The following is a 22,068-nucleotide window of genomic DNA, read 5'->3' on the forward strand; positions in this document are numbered from 1 at the left end:
AAGCCATGTGTCAAATCCTCTCCTCCCGGAGAAGCTCAAGTACAAGCTTTGCTGCTGACGAGAAGATGGACTTGGAAACACCCAATCTGCAGTATCAAGAGCAAATAAAAAACAAGGCAATGGTAAAAGGTGAACAGTGCATTAAGTTTTTTAAGAATTACCAACTTGGGCAAGCAGTTGTGTAAAGTGAGTAATCAGCAATCCCTAGTGGACTTGAGGGGAATGATATCACACTGACAACTCACTAAAATTAATAGAATAAATTCAGATAATTCCATTTACATCATTGCTTAAAGATTTTATTTTCTGGAGAAAACTGACTCAAAAATAATGACTTGGGCCATTATTTCCTTTCTTCTGTTATCTTCTCAGTCACTTATTACTACAGGAACACAGACCACCCACAAAGTTCCTTCATTCTAGCACCACCCCAGAAATGCCCAAAGGAATAACTTCAGCATTATTGCTGAGAATTGGACTCAAAACTCCTTCCCTCAAAATAGATGCCTATTTCTACTTGTAGAATACTTTTTGGGTGGCTGTGAGGTTGTGGTTCCCCAAACCTCAAGAAAATATCTATTTTAAGAATTGTTATATTTTGGTTTGAGAGAAATTTTATTTGATCTGGGTCTAAATAACTTATGGGAAATCTACTTGGCCTATGTCAATCAGTGGTCAAATTTTGCTGTAGACACCTTGCATCAAGTTACAGTGACTTCAATCTCAGGTTAGTTTCTTTTTTAAAGTTATTTTACAAATGGTGAGAATATAACTGAAAAGCAATTTTGCAAAGCATGTTCATCTCTAAATTTTAAATCTATGTTTCTAGTTATTTTATAAAAATGCCATCAAGTATTATTTAAAGGAAATGTTATGCATAAAACTTAAGTATCTTAGAGATACTTTTAAAATATATTTCTAAAAGGTGGAGGTCATCTTTAGAGAAAAGTAAATGAATTGAAATTTAGATCAACTATCTACACGTAAGTATATTAGGTAGGTTATGGGCTTGCAGAATTAAATGATTTCTTGATAGCCTTTCACATCTTAAATAAATATACAAATAATTTTATAGAGTTTTTATTCTACCACCACAGCTAATATTTAAGCATATGCAATATTTTAAAAATAATTTTAAATATTTGTTTGTTTTATAGCATGTTTTTAATGTCTAAGGTAATATAGAATATTTGTAATAAATTTTAAAGTAAAAGCAGGTGAAACAAAATGAAGATCAAAGTAATGTTGCTACTAACATAATCACAGCTAAGCTTTGTGTTTTATGTCCTTCCAATTCTCTCATGAATACTTATGCATGCATTATTTTTAAGAAAATTATAAAATGTTGTGGCTCTAATAGTTTATACTTTTAAATAAATAATTCATTGTAAACAGTCATTGGTGTGCAACATAATGTTAATATCTAAATAACAGTCTATTGTATGAACATAAGTAATATGTTTAATATAATATGAATGAACACAGAACATTTCCAATATATATTCTTAATAGTATTATGAACATCTTTGTATAAATATTTTGTATCTATTCTGATAATGTCCTTAATATACTATTTACCTATTTAAATGAAATTTCTAGCCTAATGAATATAAGGATTTTTATCTGCTTAATTAATATGCTTAATTAATTTTACCAATATATGCTCTCAAGAAATATTTCATATGTAAAGTAATATATGTTTATACATATGTGTGTATATATATGTGTATATATATATATATTTATATATTCATTCCTTCTCCTTAGTCTTTAGCTGTACTAAACAGTAACAGTTTTATTTTACTCTTATGAGCGTTTGTTGATGGGAGAGAGGAGTGAAGAATAGTTCTATAGAATGCTATTATTTCCCTGAGTTGCCATGTTTGCTCTTCTAGTTACATAAATCTGTTAAGTGAACCTTTTGTGGGCTGGGCTCTGATCCAGTAATGTCTCTTTCTCTTTTAGTGATGGTAGCAATATTTAATGAGTCCCAAGAAGTGTTTTTAATTTTTTTTGAGTAAAAATTCCTGGTTATCAGAACTTGGAAATTTCCTTGAAACACCCTATTTTAAGCTCCTGTTTATTTCAACTTATGTAGTAAAATAACAGAAAATACTAATAAGTGGTTGATAGGCAGAGCTGAACACATCTAACCAAGTCTTGTGCACTTCTAAGTGTTTTTTAAAGAAGTGATTCTTTTTTGAAATAGTACCAATTAAACTCCCAATAATTTTTAACAAGGTAGACCCTTAGGAGTGGTAATAGTTATTGAAGAAGCTCACCTCCAATTTGATGATGATGATCTGCTGCCATTTCAAACTATTTCTGACTTCTAATTTTCTGTCTTTCTCAATGGAATAGCCATTGTCTAAAGTCAGAAGAATTAAAGCTCATGAATCACCCTTTACTCATTAGTGTGTCAATTCTATGCATAATGTACTTGCCCATTTCTTTCCTTCTGTTTCCTTTGCAATCACTTTAGGTCAGGAGTTCATAGCCTTTCAACTTCACCATGGGCTTTGGAACTCAATTTTAGGCTTTAGAACAAACAAAAGAAATTGGTCATAGTCCAGAGAAGAACATAGTGACCTTGACATCTGAACCTTTCTCTGCTTTAACTTGATGTAATTGAAGGGTTTATGCATAGGGTTACTAGATTATGGAAAAATACAATAGAATTTGCATATCACATAAATAGTGAAAACTTTTGGTCAAGGTATATTTCAAATACTCATGTAATATAATGTACCAAAACATTACCATCACTTATCTGAACTCCCTTTCAAACCGAACAGCCTGTACTTTATCTGATAGGCCTAATTGTGAGTGGAAGGAAGTTTGTTAAGTGGTGATAGTACCTAAGTCAAAAATGCAATGTTCCTCATGTATAACATCTAAAACAGAGCCTTAGTAGAGCAAAGCAGGGGGATTACTTTTCACAGAAGACTAGATTTTAGGGGCCAAGATCTTTTGGAACTTTCAGTGATGTAGTTGCACATCATTGAATATTGATAAATATTTGAAACCACTCTATAGAACCTAGAGAGTCTAGAGCATTCAACTTGATTAAGTGGAATGAGAAAGAATTAAATTCTACTATTAAAGCCAGTATAGACTTACCCAAAAGAAACAGTTTTGCTAAATAGATAAAATATTTCAGGATATGAAACTTACTGAAAGAATAGCATACAAAAATTATGTGTAATTCAACATGATAAAAGCCATTTATGCCAAGATCATATTAAATGGGGATACAACAAAAGATGTCCATTCTCACCACTTCTGTTCAACATATGCCTAAAAAAATTAACCAGAGTAACCAGGAAAGAGAAAGAAATTAAAGGGATATGTAGAGGAAATGGTGAAGTAAAAATGTCATTATTTACAGATGACATGGTCCTCTACTTTCAAGACTCAAAAAATTCCACCAAAAGACTGATAGAGTTAATAACCAAAATCGATAATGTAGTGTTATACATAATAAACACACAAAAATCAATAGCATACTTAAAGACCCATGATAAACTCACCAAGAATTAAATAAAAAATAATAGCATTCACAATAGCATCAATAAAAATTAAACACCTGGGAGTTAATCTAACAAAGGAAGTGACAGACCTGTACAATGAAAATTACTTCACTCTGAAAAAGGAAATTGAAGAGGACATCAGAAAAAAAGAAAGATATCCCCTATTCCTGGAAATGCAGAACCAACATAATCAAAATGCTTCCAAAACTGATAAGCATATTCAACACAATCCTAGTCAAAATTCCAACAGTATTTCTCAGAGATGTAGAGAAAAGAACTCTAAAATTCATAGGGAACCAGAGAAGCCTCAGAATAGCAGAAACAATCCAGAGTAACAAAAGGAAAGCAGGAGACATCATAATCCCTAATTTGATGTTATACTACAAAGTTGCTGTGCACAAAACAGGCACAAAAACAGGTATGTGGATCAGTGCAACAGTATAGAGGAGGCAGAAACACCAGGCACATTCAACTATTTAATCTTTGACAAAAGAGACAAAGACATACACTGAAGGAAAGATACCCCTTTAATAAATAGTGCTGGGGAAACTGAATATCCACATGCAGAAGACTGAGTCTAAACTCGTATATCTTGCCACGTACTAAAATAAAATTAAAATGGATCAAAGATCTAAATGTTAAAACAAACTCTCTGCTGAAAGACACAACAGGTAAAACTCTTGAAGACATAACTGTAAGAGATGGCTTTCTGAACAGAAAACCAGTAGCACAATAAGTAATACCAAGAATCAACAAATAGGATTATATCAAATTAAAAATCTTCTGAATAGCAAAAGAAGCAACAGAGTGAAGAGAAAATCTACAAAATGTGAAAAAATTTTGCCAGCTATTCCTTAGACAGAGGACTAACATCTAGACTATATAAACACTCAAAAATAACTAGACCCCTCAAAATAAAAGAACCAATCAAAAAATGGACAACCAAAATGAACAAACACTTCTCAAAACACATGAAAAAATGGTCAATATTTCTGACCATTAGATAAATACAAATTAAAACTTCATTGAGATACCATCTTACCTAAGAAAGAATGGTTATCATCAAAAAATCAAATAAGAACAATGGTATCAAGGATGTGGGGAAAAGGAACTCTTCTAAATTGTTGGTTAAAATGCAAATTAATACAACCACTATGGAAATCAGTATAGAGATTCCGTATAAAGACTAAAAATAGAAATTCCATTTGACCCAGCCCTCCTCCTTCTGTGTCTTCCCAAAAGTATTAAAGTCATCATAATAAGAGACACGTGCATACTCATGTTTATAGCAGAACAATTAACAATAGTTAGATCTTGTAAACAGCATACATATCCATCAGCAGATAAAAGGACAAAGAAAATGTGAGGTTTATACAAAACGGTATACTATTCTACCTTGACAAAAAAATAAGCATGAGGTATTTGTAGGTAAATGGTTGCAACTTGAAAACACAATGTTAAGTAAAATAAATCAGACACATAAGCTTAAATATTGCTTGGTTTGTCTTATATCGGGAAACTCAAAATGTAGATAGATAGATAGATAGGTAGAGAGATAGATAGATTGTGCAAAAGAGAAGATCAATAGGAAATAGAGAGAAGTTAAAAGTAATTAAGTTATCTATGCCATTGTTTCAAAATTATTTTAAGTTGTATGCTAATTTGTTTCATTTTTACTACTAGTTCATTTTTCTTCATTGAAAAGAAAGATTTATCTTTTTGTTTGTTTCTTCTTTGTAAGTAAGAGTCTTTTTTGTCTATGATGTGTACTTTGGGTAATATTTGGTCATTTTTTTGACATAATAATACACAGTATATTAACTATTGTTATTATCTAATTACTTTGTCATGAAATTTTATTTTATTTTTTTAGGAGAAAAGGAAGACCTTTTTATATTTTCTTTATTAATATGTACTTGTAATACATCAACATAAAAATTTAAACCATGAAAATAATCTATGCATTTAATACATGTATTACACATGTATAAAGAGAATATAATGATACTTTTTTTATATATTTTATACAGACAGACATTTACACAAATATACATAATAAAAGATTAGAAGAAAAGACAAAAAAATTAACTCTGCTTATTTCTGGGTGATGAGCATACTTTTTTAGACATTTTCCAAGTTTTCCCCCACAGCCCTCAAAATGCAGATTCCTAGTGTTGCCCAGTATCAGTAAGAAATTTTATTCAAATACATAGCAAAATGTTTTAAAATATCAAATTTTCCAAACTCACAAACACTCAACATATTTCCCAATGTCTTTCTTTTCAAACCACGTACGAAAATACCCTCAAACTTGACTCTACTAGTCAAAACACTTTTAGTTCCAAGTCTTAGATAACCAACTCTGAATAAATTAACTTGGAGAAAAAAAGAAAATGAAAACACATTGGTTTATGTAACTGAAAAGTCCAAGGGTGATTTTAACTTCTTGGATAGTTATATTGTCAGGTTGGGTTTTTATCATACCTTAGAGGGTGGATTCTGTCAACCACACCAATTATTCACTGGGAAATTTGGCATATTACTATTCCATTATAAAAGTTACCATCTGAAACAATTCTTCAAACTGTGAGTTCAATTTACACATCATTTATTCTATTTATCACTGAGCCTATTTCAATAATCATTTGTAACTTACATTTTGCATTAGAATTATGTATATTCCCTTAAATATTTCAAACTGTATTTGCAAATTTAATATATTTTATTTTCTTTTAAAGTATGCTCAGATGAAGTGAAATAAATCTTCTTATGTATTTCAGTAATTATCATAAAGGTATGCTTAGAAATATGATGATTTTTGAGATTTTGTACATATTCTATTATTGTTTTAAAATGCTATAAAATTACAAGTTTGCACCAATTATTCAGTTTGTCACTCAGTTATTTCTTTGTTATGGTAATAGGATAAAATGTTTAAGTTTTTAAAAATGTTTCAAATGCCAAAGCTACACAAATTATACTTAATCACAAAGAATGAAAATAGTATAGGTTTGACTTATTTCATCTCTCTATAACTAATTCTCAGAACTAGAACTTTAATTTTTCTCAGAGATAAATACATGCAGCTCCTTGAAGGCAATGACTTCCTCAGCTATGAGAAAGAGGTTGCTTGAAGAGCAGAGCCCTAGCCCTGGACATGAAATCTGGAATTGGACATTTCTAGGCCAGATATCATACTCTAAAGGTTAAGTTAAATTTATTTTTAAGATAAGTGTGTCATGAGGATTTCTTATAAGTTCACAAAGTCCACATCTTTGGGATAAATGCCATTATTTCCTACTTCTGACCTACTCATGGAAAATTGAAACTTTTCAGATAAATCTCACTATCTAGAGTTACTAAGGTATGAATATAGATAAGCATAAAGATGTTAGATGTAAAGTTATATATGTGTGTATCTACATACTATGTGTAATTATGTTCATAATATATATATAGCTTTTGTATGTGTATACGCGCGCACACACACACACACACACACACACACAATCCTTAAAGAATGTTCTGGTCTTGTCTTCTTCAGCCCTCCAAAGATGTATCTATGACATCTACTGCTGTTCTAATGTTGAATCGGCAATGGATATGCAAAACTCCAGAAAGCACCATGGCCATAGACTTCAATGTGAATTAGACCTGAAATTGTGGACCTAAAAGGGACTGCCACAAAACACTAAAGCTTATATTTGGGTCCTTGATATTCTTTCAATTGGATAGAATTTTTTTTTAACAAAGGAAAATGTTTATGAATTTAGGGTAGGCAAGAACTACCTAGGACACAAAAAACATGATGTATAAAAGAAAAAAATTGATAAAAGAGATTCCATCAAAATTTAGAACTTTAAATGACATCATTAAAATGAAAAGTAGTCCTTAAACAGACCATATTTACAATGCATATAACCTATGATCAGAATATATAAACAACTCTTACAGCTCATTAATAGATAACCCAATTAAAAAGTAGACATAAGAAGATGATAAATAGCCAGTACAGCACAAGGAAAGGTGTGCAACTCTAGATTCAGAAAAATACTAATCAGTACAATAACAAGATTGAATTATATACTCATTAGGGAGATGAAGTTAAAATTTTTTAAAGTCTTGTCATGACTTTTTCTTTTTGTTGGATTCTCCCCCTTTGCGTTTAATTTGTCACACCCAATGGATTCATTCTGCTGTGCTTCCTGGAGTTGTGATCCTCATTGTCTTTTCCTAGGGTATTGTCTAAAATTTTTTGGAGTGCTTGTTTGGTATTCATGAAGTTCCTGGGGTGCTCTTTATCATGAAAGCATCTTATTTCTCCATCAGTTTTGAAAGACAGTTTTGCAGGGTGCATCAATCTGGTTTGGAGGCTGTTTTCCTTTAGGGCTTGAAATACCTCACTCCAAGCTCTTCTTGCCTTGAGGGTTTGCATTGAGAAGTCTGCTGTGATTCTGATGGGCTTTCCTTTTTATGTGATTTGTTTCTTTTCTCTCACTGCTTGTAGAATTTTGTTCTTCTGTTGGATTTCTGGAATCCTAACTATTATATGCTTATGTGTAGATTTTTTTGATCAAGGCTAGGTGGAGTCCTATATGCCTCACTTATCTGTATGTCAAGTTCTTTTCCTCTCCTTGGGAAGTTTTCTGCCACCACTTCTGTGAACAGTTTTTTTATGTCATCTACACTCCCTCTTGTTTCTTCATTGACACCAATCAGTCTTATGTTATTCTTCTTTGCATTGTCTAGCAGCTGCTGGATTGATTTCTCATGTTCCCTTACAATTTTAAAGCAATTTTGCTTTTCCTGGTCACTGTTTGCAATCTTATCTTCTATATCTGAAATTCTAACCTCACACTAGTTTATTCTACTGCACAGACTTTCAATGGAGTTTTTAATCTCTTGGAAATCTGTTTGCATCTGTTTTATGGATTCCATTTGTTTCCTATGTTGGGATTCCATCATGTTCCTCAGATCCTCTATTTTTTTATCTGTGTGCTCTCTAGATTTATTAATCATGTCTCGCACCATGAGCAAAATTTTTGCTGTTATCTGAGAAATTATTTCTGATTTCATTTTTCTGAAATCCTCTTTTGTTGCCAGTTCAGAGAGTCCAGGTGGTAGAGTATCAGATTGTTCCATCTCGTTTCCCTTTGGGGTTGCTGTAGGTGATTTGGAAGTCTGTTTTTGAGGCTTGTTTATGTGTTTTCTCATTTCCACGGGGTGGGGAGGGGGTGCTTCTGGTACCTGCACGGCCCACTTTCTCTGCCCTAGGAGCGTGGAATTGTGGCGGGAGAGCCTCCTTCCGGGTGCTGAGACTGGCTCACCTTCTCTGCCCTAGGAGCATAAAATGGCCCAATTTGATAGAATCTTGCATGACTATATATTTTTTTCACCTTCTAGGCTTACAACTCTAAAATTACTTTAAAAACCACATTTGATTAGATTCTCTCATGTCTCTAAAAGCTTAGTTTTAGCTTTTAATGTCATTCCAATGACAACCCAAAAGGAAATAAAAAGTTTTTCAAGGGAGATCTACCCTCACATATAACTGGCTCTAAGACTCTAAGACAGGCAAGGGTCTCTTTCCATCTCTTATTTCTTATTTGTTCTCTCTCTCTCTCTCTCTCTCTCTCTCTCTCTCTCTCTCTCCTTCTCACCCTCCCTCTCTATCTCTTAAGCTAATTCCTAAGCAATCTCTTCAGAAATAGCCAAGAAAGTGAACACCAGGAGCTCTATAAAAGTTAACTGCTCACAGTCAGATTCAGAGTTAGAATCCAACCCTTCTCACTAAATTACTGTGAGATTTGGGACAAGATATTTAATCTCTCTGTGCCTTTCATAATAAGAATAATAGAGTTCTTCCAACAAAAAGCTTTTGTGAGAATTAGTGAGGTATACATAAAATTTTTAGCATAATAACTGACAATGTATATTTCAACAAAGAATGTGGAAGAGTTAAGAATATACATGCACCCCAGGATAAAAATCTTAGTCACTCTTACTTTCTAGATTGTCCCTTCATTCTACCAGTTTCTTTCTTCTCTTTCTCATAGAAATCCCCAGTCCTCTGTGATTGCTTCTTTTTATTTCCACTGCTCTTCTGGCTAACAGTAGTCTCACTGAGATTCAGTAGGTAATTCCCAACATGCCAACTTTCATGTTCAGCAAATACCAAGGCTATAATTTTTAAGAAACACAAATATCTTTCTTAGACTATATCTTTGAAATTGTTTTCATGAGCAGAAATTAGATTGAAAGCAAAAAGAGAAACAGAAAAATATTTATTTCAATTTCTGAATCTTTTTATATTTACAGAACTCTAAATGCTCAGGTTCTGTTGATGTACATGATTACTGAGTAAATTCAGGGTTGTTTCATGCAAAATCACTATTTTCCATTGTTTGTTACAGTAATTGTGTTTCTTCTAGTAAACTATAATAGAGATAAGTAGAAGTCAAATACAATGAGTTTTATATCTTTCCATCACCCCTAAAACCTAGGACAGACCTCAATAAATACCATAATAGCATATGCCTACCTCCTGCAAAATAATGGAACAAAAATATGGTTAATACAGTGGTGCAATTCAAAAATGATCTAGAAATAAGAGGACGACTTTATTTAATTAAATGATTAAAATAAAATGGAAAGAGATTTTACAATAGTATAAAATGATAGGAAAATCTATTAAAATGTAATAAAGTATTGTCATTTAGAAAATACAGTGGGCCCTTGAGTTATGAACTCAATTCATTCACAAGGGCTTGTTGTAACTAAAGTTGAAACTCAAGTTCAAGACTGTACATCAAGTGTATTTTTCTCATAAGAAATAATGGAAATACTCATAATGCATCCTGAACCTCCCAAAGCACCACTTGACTAAACTTTTCATCATAAAAAGGGTGGTATAATGTGTATAAATTACCAGAAACACCATTAATTTCCCTAATGTATTCACCAAAATCTATAATATGTGCCTATTTTATCAGAGACAGCAATTTCATACTGTACTCACCATTCAAGTTGACATCTTTGGCTTGTAGGAAAGGTGAATGAAATGGAAAGTGGTTATCGTTGGAAGGAGAGGGAGGATGAAATGAAAGGTGATTATTGTTTGGAAAGAGAATCCCCCTCCATAATAATATCAGAAATCTGGCTCTCCTGTGTCCTTTCTCTCCTTTGGAGAATCTGTAGGCCATTAGGATCTGCTTCTGGCTTACTAAGTCTCAACCTTTTCAGAACTAAAAACTGGACTATAGTTGTCTGTTTCTATCTTTTCTTTAACACTATTTTGTAGTATGACATGGCATTGTCTTTTAGCAAGTGAATGCAATAATTGGTTTTTTCCTTGTCTGGTTGGGTCTTCTCTACAAATGTTTGTATCTCTGTCCACTTTTTCAGGACTTCCTATATTTCACCAATTGTTGATACTTCTCCTTTTCTTCAGAAAGTTCCTCAGATGCCATTCTCTGTTGCTGAAATTCCTCTGTAGGCAATTCCTCCGAGTGTTCCTCCATCAGTTCTTCAACATCATCACTGTCTACTTGCAAGTGTATGGACTCTGCTATAGTGACAGTGTCATCAACCACATGGTCAATTGAAGGCTCCAGCTCCTCTACACATTCTTCAAAGTCTCTCTCCTGTAAAATTTTAGGTCATACCCTTCCAGGCAGATATTAGCGTCCTTAGAGAGATATTGGCCCAGGGTTTCTCACACAGGAAAGGATGTTGTAATTTTCCTTCTAGAACTCCTTAAGGGTTAAATCTGTATCTGAGATCATCTGAAAGCACTTAAGGAATGGTTCTTTGGTGTATAGCTTCTTAAAGTTAGCTATAACCTGCTGGTCCATAGAATGCAGTAGAGGAGTTGTATTAGGTGGGAAGAACTTGACTGAGAGTCATGGGAATTCTTTAGCCAATTCTTCCAAATCTGATGGGTGACCAGGAGCACTGTCCATGATAAAGAGAGCCTTGAGTGGTAAACTTTTTTCCTCCAGATATTTCTTAACAGTAGGACAGAAAGTCTCCCTGATCCACTCAATGAAAAGTACTCATTACTCAGGGTTTTGGATTAGATCTCCACATGACCCCTAACCTATTTTTCATGATTTTATGTTTTCTGAACACCTTAGAGGTCTCAAAGTGATAAAAACAAGAGAGGCTTTATCTTGAGATCATCACCCATATTGGCACATAGCAATAAGTTTAGCTTCTTCTTTATAGTCTTGTAGCCTGGTATTTTCTTCTCTTCTTGGGTAATGTATTTTCTCCTGGGAATTTTCTTTCAGAAAAGGCCAGTTTCATCCCTGTTGAAAACTTGATGAGAGCAAATGCCATTTCTCTGTGTCATCCTTTCAAAGTAGTGTATATAATTTTCAGCAGTCCTTTTATCAGCACTGGCTGCTTCACCATGCTTAGTCTTGCTCTAAAATTGTGAAACCACCCCTTACTGACAACAAATGCTTCACCATTATCACTTTTTGATGGATTATCCTTTGCAAGATCTGCATTTATAGCCCTAGCATTTTCATAAATTGTAGACTTAGGCTATAACCTGCCATCTGCCTTTCATTTATCCACACTAATAATAATAGCCTTTCTACCTCGTCTAACACTGTTGTTCATGACTTACTTATTTGAGTAACACCTTTAGCAACACTAGCTTCCTTATTCAAATCTTTTCTCTCTAAGATTGTTGACATGGTTGATTTTGACACACTGTACATATTAGCGAGATCAGTCACATGAACACCACTCTCGTATTTCTCCACAATTTCCTCCTTCTTTTTGATTGTGATTGATTTCTTTACCTTCCCTTCCTTCCTTAACTTCTTTTCTAGCTTTTCTGGGACCATTTTGATAGTAGTAATTGTAGTAATTATGTAAAGCACTGACCAAAATCACATCCACAAACACATGCATTTGGGTCCAGATTGAAGTTTATATTTTTCTGGCATCATAAATCTTTGTTTAAAACCTCACAACCAGCTGGCATTAGGTCATAACTCGAGATATTTGTCATAATTTAAAACTAAATTTCTGGTCTTAATCCAAGCTGTTTGTATAGGAGGCTGATCATAACTCAAGAGTTCACTGTATAAAGTATGAATAGGCATCTAGAAATAAAAATAAAAATTCTAGAGTAAGAAAAACTTTTGCTGACTACAAGAAAGAATATCTTTTTTTCCTTAGATTCTTTCATTTGTACATTTTAGGTATATAATACATTTACATTTATCACTGGGTACTTGTACCTATATATGACATACCTTGGTTCTTATTTTTTCCCCATTCCCTGTCCTCCCTTCACCCCCTACACCCTATCTTTACACAATTTTGTAGATTAATCAGGGCAAGCTTATTTTAAAGTCATCAATGGATGCTAAAAACATCCCCTAAAGTACTTCCCAACCCAAATTACCATTCTACACCTTCCAAACTAAGCCCTAAGTTGAAAATCACTGACCTTAGGTACAACATCATATTCGAAGAGGTTTTCTGTCCACACTCATATTGTCCAAAGAAAATAGATTAGTAAAATGAAGTATATTGTCATAGTATTTCATAAAATTTTTTTACAAATGTCATTTCTTTTGATCTTCACCATAACCCTTTGAAGTATTCACTAGTCATTCCTGTTCCCATTTTTAGCCAAGAAGAGAGACTGATTTTTTCCCCAATTTTATAGGAAGAGACAGACAACATTAAAACCAAAAATGATGGCAAAAATAAAGTTGGTATTACACACCTGCTCTGAGTGCTTTCTAATAACAAAATACATACTGTACTTTAGAGATATAGGTGAAATTCATTGACAGAAGTACAGGAAAATCTGCCAAGAAAATATTATACTATGCCTAACTGTAAAAATGTTTCTTTACTTTTTAAATGCCCTTTTTTGCTTGCTTGTCTGTTTTCAAAACTTAAGCTAGTGCATAACTTACAATAATTAGTAGTTAATATATTACATATCAAACATTGAATGGAATAATTAAAAATTAATAGTCCAAAATATGCTTTCTTGAATATTCATTTCTTCATATAAGCGTAACAGTACTTAAAGTCAAATATAGCCCTATAAATAACTCCATTTAGTTAAAAAGGTATTTTGCTATAATAATAGTGATCACTCAACACATAAAAATCTGCAGTTGAATTTTAAGGAATTTCAGTGTATAATTTGAGGGCATGGCTTGGCTCAGATTGTTGGGTTCTGACCAGACCGTAAGAACTGAGAAACACATTTATCAAAAGAGAAAAATATTCAATGACTCTTTTTACTATGTACTGAATACACTGTGTACCTATAGTGATTATGAGTTTATGACTGAATGTTCAGTCTCCTTGGTTTTGAACATAAATGTGGGTTTCCATTTATATCCTAGATTATATTTTTCAGGTAATATGTGATATTTCCCCAAGGCAAGTGAATTGAAAATATAAAGAAATCCATGTAAATGTGTGATGATTAGTAATACTAATTCCAACTCATTTTTGCAGAAAATCATTTGTAGAGTAACTGAAGGGAAGTTACAAAGTTATTAAATAATGCACTAGAGATGTATGGATAATAAGTAAAATAATCTTTACCTACAGTATTTATTTGCTGAAGTTTTGTTCTGTTATTCAAAATATCAAACCCACCCAGAGTCTGTGGGCTGATTCACTGCCTTGCTTTACTGTGAAGGAACTGTGGCCATAGCATCAATAAATCTTCATCATTACTCACTATACTCTTCTTTTGTGTCATTTAGAATAGCTTGCTTTTTGTATTCACCTGATGATTTATTTTATTAAATCTCTCATCCCTCCTCCACTGGATCCCAGGGTTGGGGGGACAAAGATCGTGTTTCTGATTTGCATAACATTGTACTATAGAGCCCAGCCAAGGGTCTTCCTGGCCCATGGAAGAGTGGCCAAAAGGACAGGAGATGTAGCTGAAAAGAGATCTTCAGTGCACTGAATGCACTCACAGCACATCTAACATGGCTCACTTGTCTTGGCAGAAGGGGCAACTACTATGTTTGTGTATGTTGGGTGGATACATGCATGAAATGTCACAACACTTTGTGCCCTTTCTTATAATTCTCCAACCTTCTTGTTCTCTTTACTACATTTTTGATTTAATGTTTAACAGCAAGAAATTATGTCTATTCCTGAATATCTATAATTGTCTTTGGGAAAGGTGAAGTTGAGGATACTGGAAACTACAGCAGTGCTCAGGGAAGAAGAGTAATTTGGGACTTTGTGGGAATAAAGAAATAAATGGGTCAACAGAGTCCTGTGGCCAGAGGAAAGACAGGGTGGAGCTCTATGAAAGAACCAAAGCACTGAGTGGAAAATAAAGGAGGCCAAGTGTAAACTATCTCTAAAAATGACAGATGTGGCCCACCATCTGCACTTTTATCTCATAAAGCATACAGTATGCAGAAGGAAATCATCTAGCTTTAACATATTTCAGTCCAAAAAGCAACTGCAAGGTAGCATGCTATATTCTTTATAGAAAGAGACAGGTTGCCATTTTACCTCATTGTTCCTTCACAATTTTGGAAACCTTAATGTTTCAGACAATATGTATACCTTCTCTGGTACACAGTTCTACTTATTTATAATTCACAAAAAGTATTTCAAAATTATCAAGTTCACATACAAGGGTTGAAAAGCTTTGCTGCTCATGATTGTATCTCCAGATTCCCCCATCCTTGCCTTTCTTAGTCATCTGATTTTTCCCACTTCAGGGAACCCCAACTGCTGCAGAATCACAGCAGGCTAAGAGAACTTCACTTGCACATGTTCATGCAGACATCAAAAGTCAGGGTTTATTTGCAGACTATGTCTTTTACCCTATAATACATTTTCATACCTTCTTATTTTCTGCATTTTCAATTCTTGTAGTAATATACAGGAGTTGTATTAAATGGAAAAAATAAAAATACAATAGTAATAAAGCTCTACATAAAGTAAAAGAATCAATGTCCTTTTGCACCTTTAAAGACTTCTTTCTTTTGCCTGCCATTGCAAATTCAGTTGACCTTTTAAAAATATAGGGTTAGGATCACCAAATGCCCTGGAATTGAAAATCCAAATATAACTTTTGACTTCCAAAAAATGTAGCTACTGATAACCTGCTGTTGACTAAAAGCCTTGCAGATCAACACATGTTTTGATTTATATGTACCATACATGTAGAAAAATATGCAGGAAACCTAGGAGATCATTTTTACCCCAGTTCACAATTTAATAGAGAAAGAAACTGCTTATATCAAATAATTAGCCTCACCATTGGCACTGTCTACACTAGTAATGGGGTGTAGATACAGAATTATTAATGTTCTATAGTATGCTACAGTTATTTTATGTAGTTAAGATGTCATACTGCATCCCTATACTTACATTTCTCTCAAATGGGAATGGTGTTATATGGAATCTCCAAAAGTTCATGTGCATAAATTTTGATACATTTTAACTTTTCATAATAAATATGTGTACTTTATATTAGTGAATGATAAAGTACACTTTTACCTATATATATTTATGACACATCTAACTACAGTAATCTTAATATTTTCAACATTTCTAAGCTTCATAGTTCATCTGTGAACTTTTTTCACTGTGTCAAAAAAGACCACCCATATATAAGGGGTATTTTAGTTACTTTTCCCATTTCTGAGACAAAATACCTGACAAAGTTAGAAGAAAGGTTTCTTCACCTCAGAGTTTGTAGGGGTTTCAGTTCATAGTTGGCTGGCTCCAACGCAGGGTGGCATAGCAGGGAGTCATCACAGAGGAGAAACAGTTCACAGTGGGAAGCAGGCATCAAGGTAGAGAAGTAGCCAAGAAGCAGCAAGCAAAAAGCAACCAGAAACCTTCTTTCTGTCTCTTATATCTTAACCAGGCTACCCACTATTAGGGTGGATAGCACTCACGCCCAGGAGGGGGCAACCTTAATCCTACCCAGAACTATACCAAACCAATCAGTGGACTGATTTAATAGCCACATACCCTTGATCCCAGCATCACACACTCCAGATACAGCCACCTCTGAAAAGCCCCACCTATGATTGCATCTAGCTTTGGGAGGATGTCTAGACACAAACCATAACAAGGGGACACATACATTTGAAACTCGTGTTATTCCAAACTCAACTGTGTTTTACTGCCATCATTTGCTGTCCTCTACCAGAAGCATAAGTGTGGGCTCTTGAGGGATACATCTGTGACAGAAAACATTCCCTTCATATGCCTTGATCCTTGGTGCTAAAAAGTATACACTGTGAGATGCAATTTTTCTCAGTTGTAAATCATTGTAAATTAACAACAAAAATATAGTCAAAAGAGATGATGTGATTTACAGTAGAAGAAATAAAGATCTCAGAAATACTGTTTTAAAATCTTATTTTTTAAAGCATTCTGTGATCTCAAGTTTAATCTTTGCCTTACTTTATCATAACCATTTTGGAATTTCTCTGAAAAATTCCAAAGTATATTACATTTGAATAATTTGCAAGTACATGAATCATTCATTATCAAATGCACTGCATTTAAAAGAGAAGATTAAAGGAAATAAAAATGTACTGTGGAATTGAAGTATATTCCTACACACTTTAAAGATTTAAACTTCCAAAGCATGATCCACGGCCACATAATGCCATTGTTAACTTTAATAAAAAAGTTGTACAAATGATATTATATCAATGAAAAAGAAATCACAATGTCAATTATTAAATGCTTTTTCTCATTATACACCTTGTGAATCATTTGAAAATAAAATATATGCATGCCATCTTTGACTACTGATAACTTTAAATAATGAATAAGTTTGTGAATCTGAATAACATCATATGTTCTCTAGGAAAAAGTAGCTGAAGAAACATTTATGTTTTCTTCCTCTTAAACTTATTTTATTTTCTATTCCAGAGGTTTATGATCAGAGGTAGAGTATAAAATTAGGTGATTAAAATTAATTGTTTAATGCTAACAACAAAACCAAATAATTTTTTTTTTAACTTTTGAGACACATTCTTGAAATTAGAGCTGAATCAAAAGCATAGAGTTCAAGACATGTCAAATATGGCAAGGCAGATGACCCAAGGGTGTCCAGCAACTCATAACAGTGTACTCAGCACACAGTGCAGACCTCCACCAGATTATCAGGCTCACCGCTGCATCAGGGACGGGCCTCGCATCATTCACTGACATGCTAACAGTTCAAAAGGGAGATAACATTATCTTATCACTTTATTAAAGGGTCACCCCTAAGTCTCCTGAGAATGAAGTAGCAGATTTTTTAAACTTAGTTATTCAACCTCTAACATGGAAAAACAGGAAGAAAGAAATTAACAAAAAAAAGATTGTTACCTGGAAAAAGTGTGACATTAGTAGCAGTAAGAATGGCCATTCCTAGTGATGTATATGAATGGAGAAAATGTTTCTAGAAATTTGTGAATGATAGAAAGGGCATAAAAGCACTTTATATCAGATTCTCCAATGGGAAAAGTTGAAACAAGGTTCATTTTATTTCAAAATTATTTTCTGCAAGTTTCTTAACCAAACTGCGCCCATTCCTCTTACAAAACATTCAGCAGTATACTCTTACACCAAATCCTGGAAAGGCTGGGCCTGTCAAGTGCCCCACATTGAAATAATTTGTTCATAAATGTTCAGTTATAGATTTCATATTTTCACCCCAAAATCTTAACAGTATTTCTGTATTCCAGAATCTGTTGGATATGACTTATTGCCTGGCATATGTTATATTCCACTTATGATGAAAGAAAATTAGTCAGCTGTTGCTAAAACATGTTATTTACCAGATTTTATTGCCTTTCATATTTAGTGAAACCCAAAAACCTAAGACAGAAATCTGGAAGTCATCCATCCTCTTGCCTGTCTTTCAGCACCCATATCACACAGATGTGCTTCCTTATCTATCACAATGATATCACTGTCAGGATGCATCAGTGTTACCCTTGGGCCATAACATAATCCCAAGCCTTCATCCTGCTTCCATTTGTACCCAGTCCCTTTTACTGTCACATTCTTGTCCAGTGCAATAGCTCTAGAGCTCAGGTGTGATCGTCTTATTCTTTCAAGGCACACTGGATTTACGATCTTGCTCTTCATGACTCAGTTTTCATTCTTGCCTCCCACCTTGTCTGCAACGTATCCATAATCTGCTACAATTTCTGTCATATATTCAACATGTCTTGTTCTCTCATACCTTGTTATTCTCTTTATATGGAACACCCTTCTCTCCATTACATATCATTACTGTCTCTTCTCTATAAAACCTTTCATATTCTGCTTTCTTTTGAATTAACACCCCCCTCTAAGTTCTCTCAAGCATCTATATACCTTTAGCATTCCATTTAAAACAATATCCACTGAAAGCTATGTAAAAGCAAGATCTTATTCACCTATAAATTTTCATAGCCCACCAGATATGGCACAGAGTAGACACAAAATAGATTTCTGCAAAATTGAACTGAGTAAACCGAGTTGGATGTTTTTTCAAGACTAATCTTAGGTAACGCCTAGTCAGGAAACAAACTGAAAAAGAAACAAAACTAATAAAGTGACACTGCAAGCAATTAATATTTTATCCTCAAGATATTTTGCAAAAAATTCTACTAAGGTAAATACATAAAATACACACTTAAACAATATGTCTCTACTGTACAATTATAGTAAATAAGGTCCTATTAATGTAAACATGTCTTACTTTGTTGGTTCCACTTATGGACTTATCATCATTCCTTGTAACATACGACCTGTATCTTAGACCCAAATTCATGCCATTGACAACAAAGTACCTCAAAACCCAGACTGTTTGCTTCAGACTGTGATAGCATAGGGTGGAAGAGGCCAAAGAAACCTCAAATGTAGGTCCCAGATTTCAAGCCCAGGTGCATTGTTCCACAGGAAAGCAGTTGTCCAGTCTCTACCTTTAGCTAATCCTTTGATCCAAGGTTTCCTAAACTCCTTAAAACTATCAGTTCATCCACTAAGCACTTTCTGACCATTCCTTTAAAAGCTTGTCAAAGAAAATGCTTTCTAGACCTGCTCCATGATAAATCCAAGTGGGAGAAGAGTGGATTTATTCCCTTTTTCATTACTTTGTTGCTCAGAGTTTTCAATGTCTTTCTCATACTTTGTACTTGTATACTAGTTGGAGACATTGCAAAGTTTTAAATCTTTACACATCTTAACCATTTTGTTCTATGCCAATATCTTCTGATTCCCTTCTTCACATAATACATAAATCTTCTGGGGTCCTGCTTTACTCCTGTGTTTCATACCACAAAACTCAAGAAACACAAGCTTTGGTTCATATTCTCAACTGTTATGCTAAAACACTCTAGAAGATATTTGCAGCCTGACTAGCTCCAGAATATTATTCAGTATTCAATATAATTCACATTTCATGGAATTGGTTTATATGTGTACATATATTCACAAAAATCTCATCTATAGTTTTGAGTACTAGGAGGAACCTTTGGAATTCGACCACACAGTACAGACACCTATTTTTCAAAGTTTTGACAGTTTTGATCCCTTGAATGGGTTTTGTTTCTTTTGCAGAAAAATCTATGTAAATGCAAAAACTGAAAATAATATCTATATTGACATTATTGTTAATTATTGTTCCATATATTAATGAAAATAGAAGCATTTAATGTCTGTGTCAGATGGCCTTGTGCAATTACAAAATGGTCTGGGAATATCAGTACAATTTCTTTCTAAAGAATATTTTTTAAGTTCTATTAGTTGATAAATGGGTGACTACTTCTTGCTTAACTTCTGGAAGTTCGTCTACCTTAACATAAGGTAAGTGCAATTCTATTATCTACTCTCTGGATGTATTTGTTTCTAGAAAAATATTATTTCATAATCTGTAACAATACTGGGATAAAGTTCTAAATTGCAACCAATAATCTATTTTTGGATGAGTGACCTATTTTTAGTTTTAAATGAGTGAAGAAACTTGTCAGTGCCTGTGGTGGAAGCTAGAACACTCATCAAAGATGCCCAGAAATTATTCCTCTCCATTTACCAGCTTCCCTGCAGAGAAGTGCAGCCATGTGACTTGCTTTGGGCAATAAAATGAAAATAACAGTGAAGCGTACCACTTTAAGGTAAAGAAAAGCCTATTTGTGATTAGACCGTCTTCCTTTTCTCTATTGCAGGAACCGGAAAGTTGTGTTTAAATGAGGCAATTGTAAGATGCTAGAAGCTTTATATGGATCTGATTCATGTGTGACACACAGAAATTTGTACTCAAGTTCATTGTAGTTTGGAAACTTGGATAATCTGAGCTTTTACAAACCATAGTAATTCAAAACACTGAAAATTTCTTGCCTTCCGAGCGACCATTGGAAATCTCAGACAGGATTTTACTGGCTTTAGTTTCACTTTAAGATATTTTAGTTTGTCCTTATTTCAAAAACATTTTGAACCTTTCTTTTTCAATATTAGGGATAGCTCAAGGTCAAAAACCAAATCGTCTTGTACAAATGTTCCTAAACCCTTCAAATCCTAATTAATATTAATTGAAACCCCTATTAAGTTGGAACTATCATAAATTGAAGTGCATTTAATATGCTGAATCTACTGAATATGGTTGTGTGGTAACAGTACAAAGTAAAGTGGCTACTGGGAACTCCAGCTCACAGCAGGTGCCTAGCATTTGGTGCAATTTCTACTGAATTCATACCATTTTTGCACCATCATAAGGTAAAAAAGTGTATGTATATATAACTTGAACCATCATAAATTGATGACTGTATCTGGAACTAATGTATTTATGTTACATATTTAAAAGACATGTCTAGTTGCCAGATTCTGACTACAATCTCAAATTCTGCTTTTTTTTTTCCCGTAAGTATTCAGGGTCTTGAAGCAATTATTGTCAACATTTTAGTCTGACTTTAAGTTAATATAGCAAAAACACTGTGACTAGTAGTCCACCAAAAATATTTGCTTCTCTTCATACATGTAAGAATTGAGGCTGAAAATTAGCTGGCTTTCCATGTCCCACATTTCCCCAGTCTTTCTGGAATTAAGGGTGGCCATATCATTGAGTTTCAACCACGGGTATTTGAATAGAAGCAATGAGTGCCACTTAAAGTCTGACTCATAAAATTCCCCTTTGGGGTGCTCCATTTTTCTCTGTTTTGTCATTGGAAGTCTAGAATGGAGGGAACTCTGACAGCAACCTTGAAAGCTGGATGTTAAAGAGGGCAAAGATTCTATAAACCTTGGTCCCTGAAAAACTATATAAAAAAAGAATGACTCAATGTTTTCATCCATCCAGCGCTACCAGCAGAACAAAAATATTATAATCTCTGATAATAAATATGTGTCTATTTTCTAAAGAGGTTAACCGACTTTAGCTAATTGAGAAAATATCTATTTTGTGCAAATGGAAATTGCATTCCTTTTTGAATGTATAAATGATGCTCAGTGTTTAATAATTATGACTTTTCAAGTGTGAATTCAAAAGCATAAGATATAAACTACTTCTAGTTCTTTTTCC

At 33.6% G+C, this 22,068-nt stretch overlaps 1 long non-coding RNA gene across 1 annotated transcript in view; it reads left to right on the forward strand.

The window, feature by feature from the left end:
* The first annotated feature begins 482 nt into the window (after positions 1–482).
* LOC147825009 (uncharacterized) overlaps positions 483–22,068 on the forward strand; it is a 72,617-nt gene continuing 51,031 nt past the window's right edge. Inside the window, exon 1 of the long non-coding RNA XR_015441460.1 lies at positions 483–727. This is a non-coding gene — a long non-coding RNA (uncharacterized LOC147825009). The remainder of the gene's footprint in view (positions 728–22,068) is intronic.

Source organism: Heterocephalus glaber, unplaced genomic scaffold (genome assembly GCF_053883595.1).
Source record: "Heterocephalus glaber isolate CG9 unplaced genomic scaffold, H.glaber_assembly_v1.0 deba00001523, whole genome shotgun sequence".
Lineage (NCBI taxonomy): Eukaryota > Metazoa > Chordata > Mammalia > Rodentia > Bathyergidae > Heterocephalus > Heterocephalus glaber.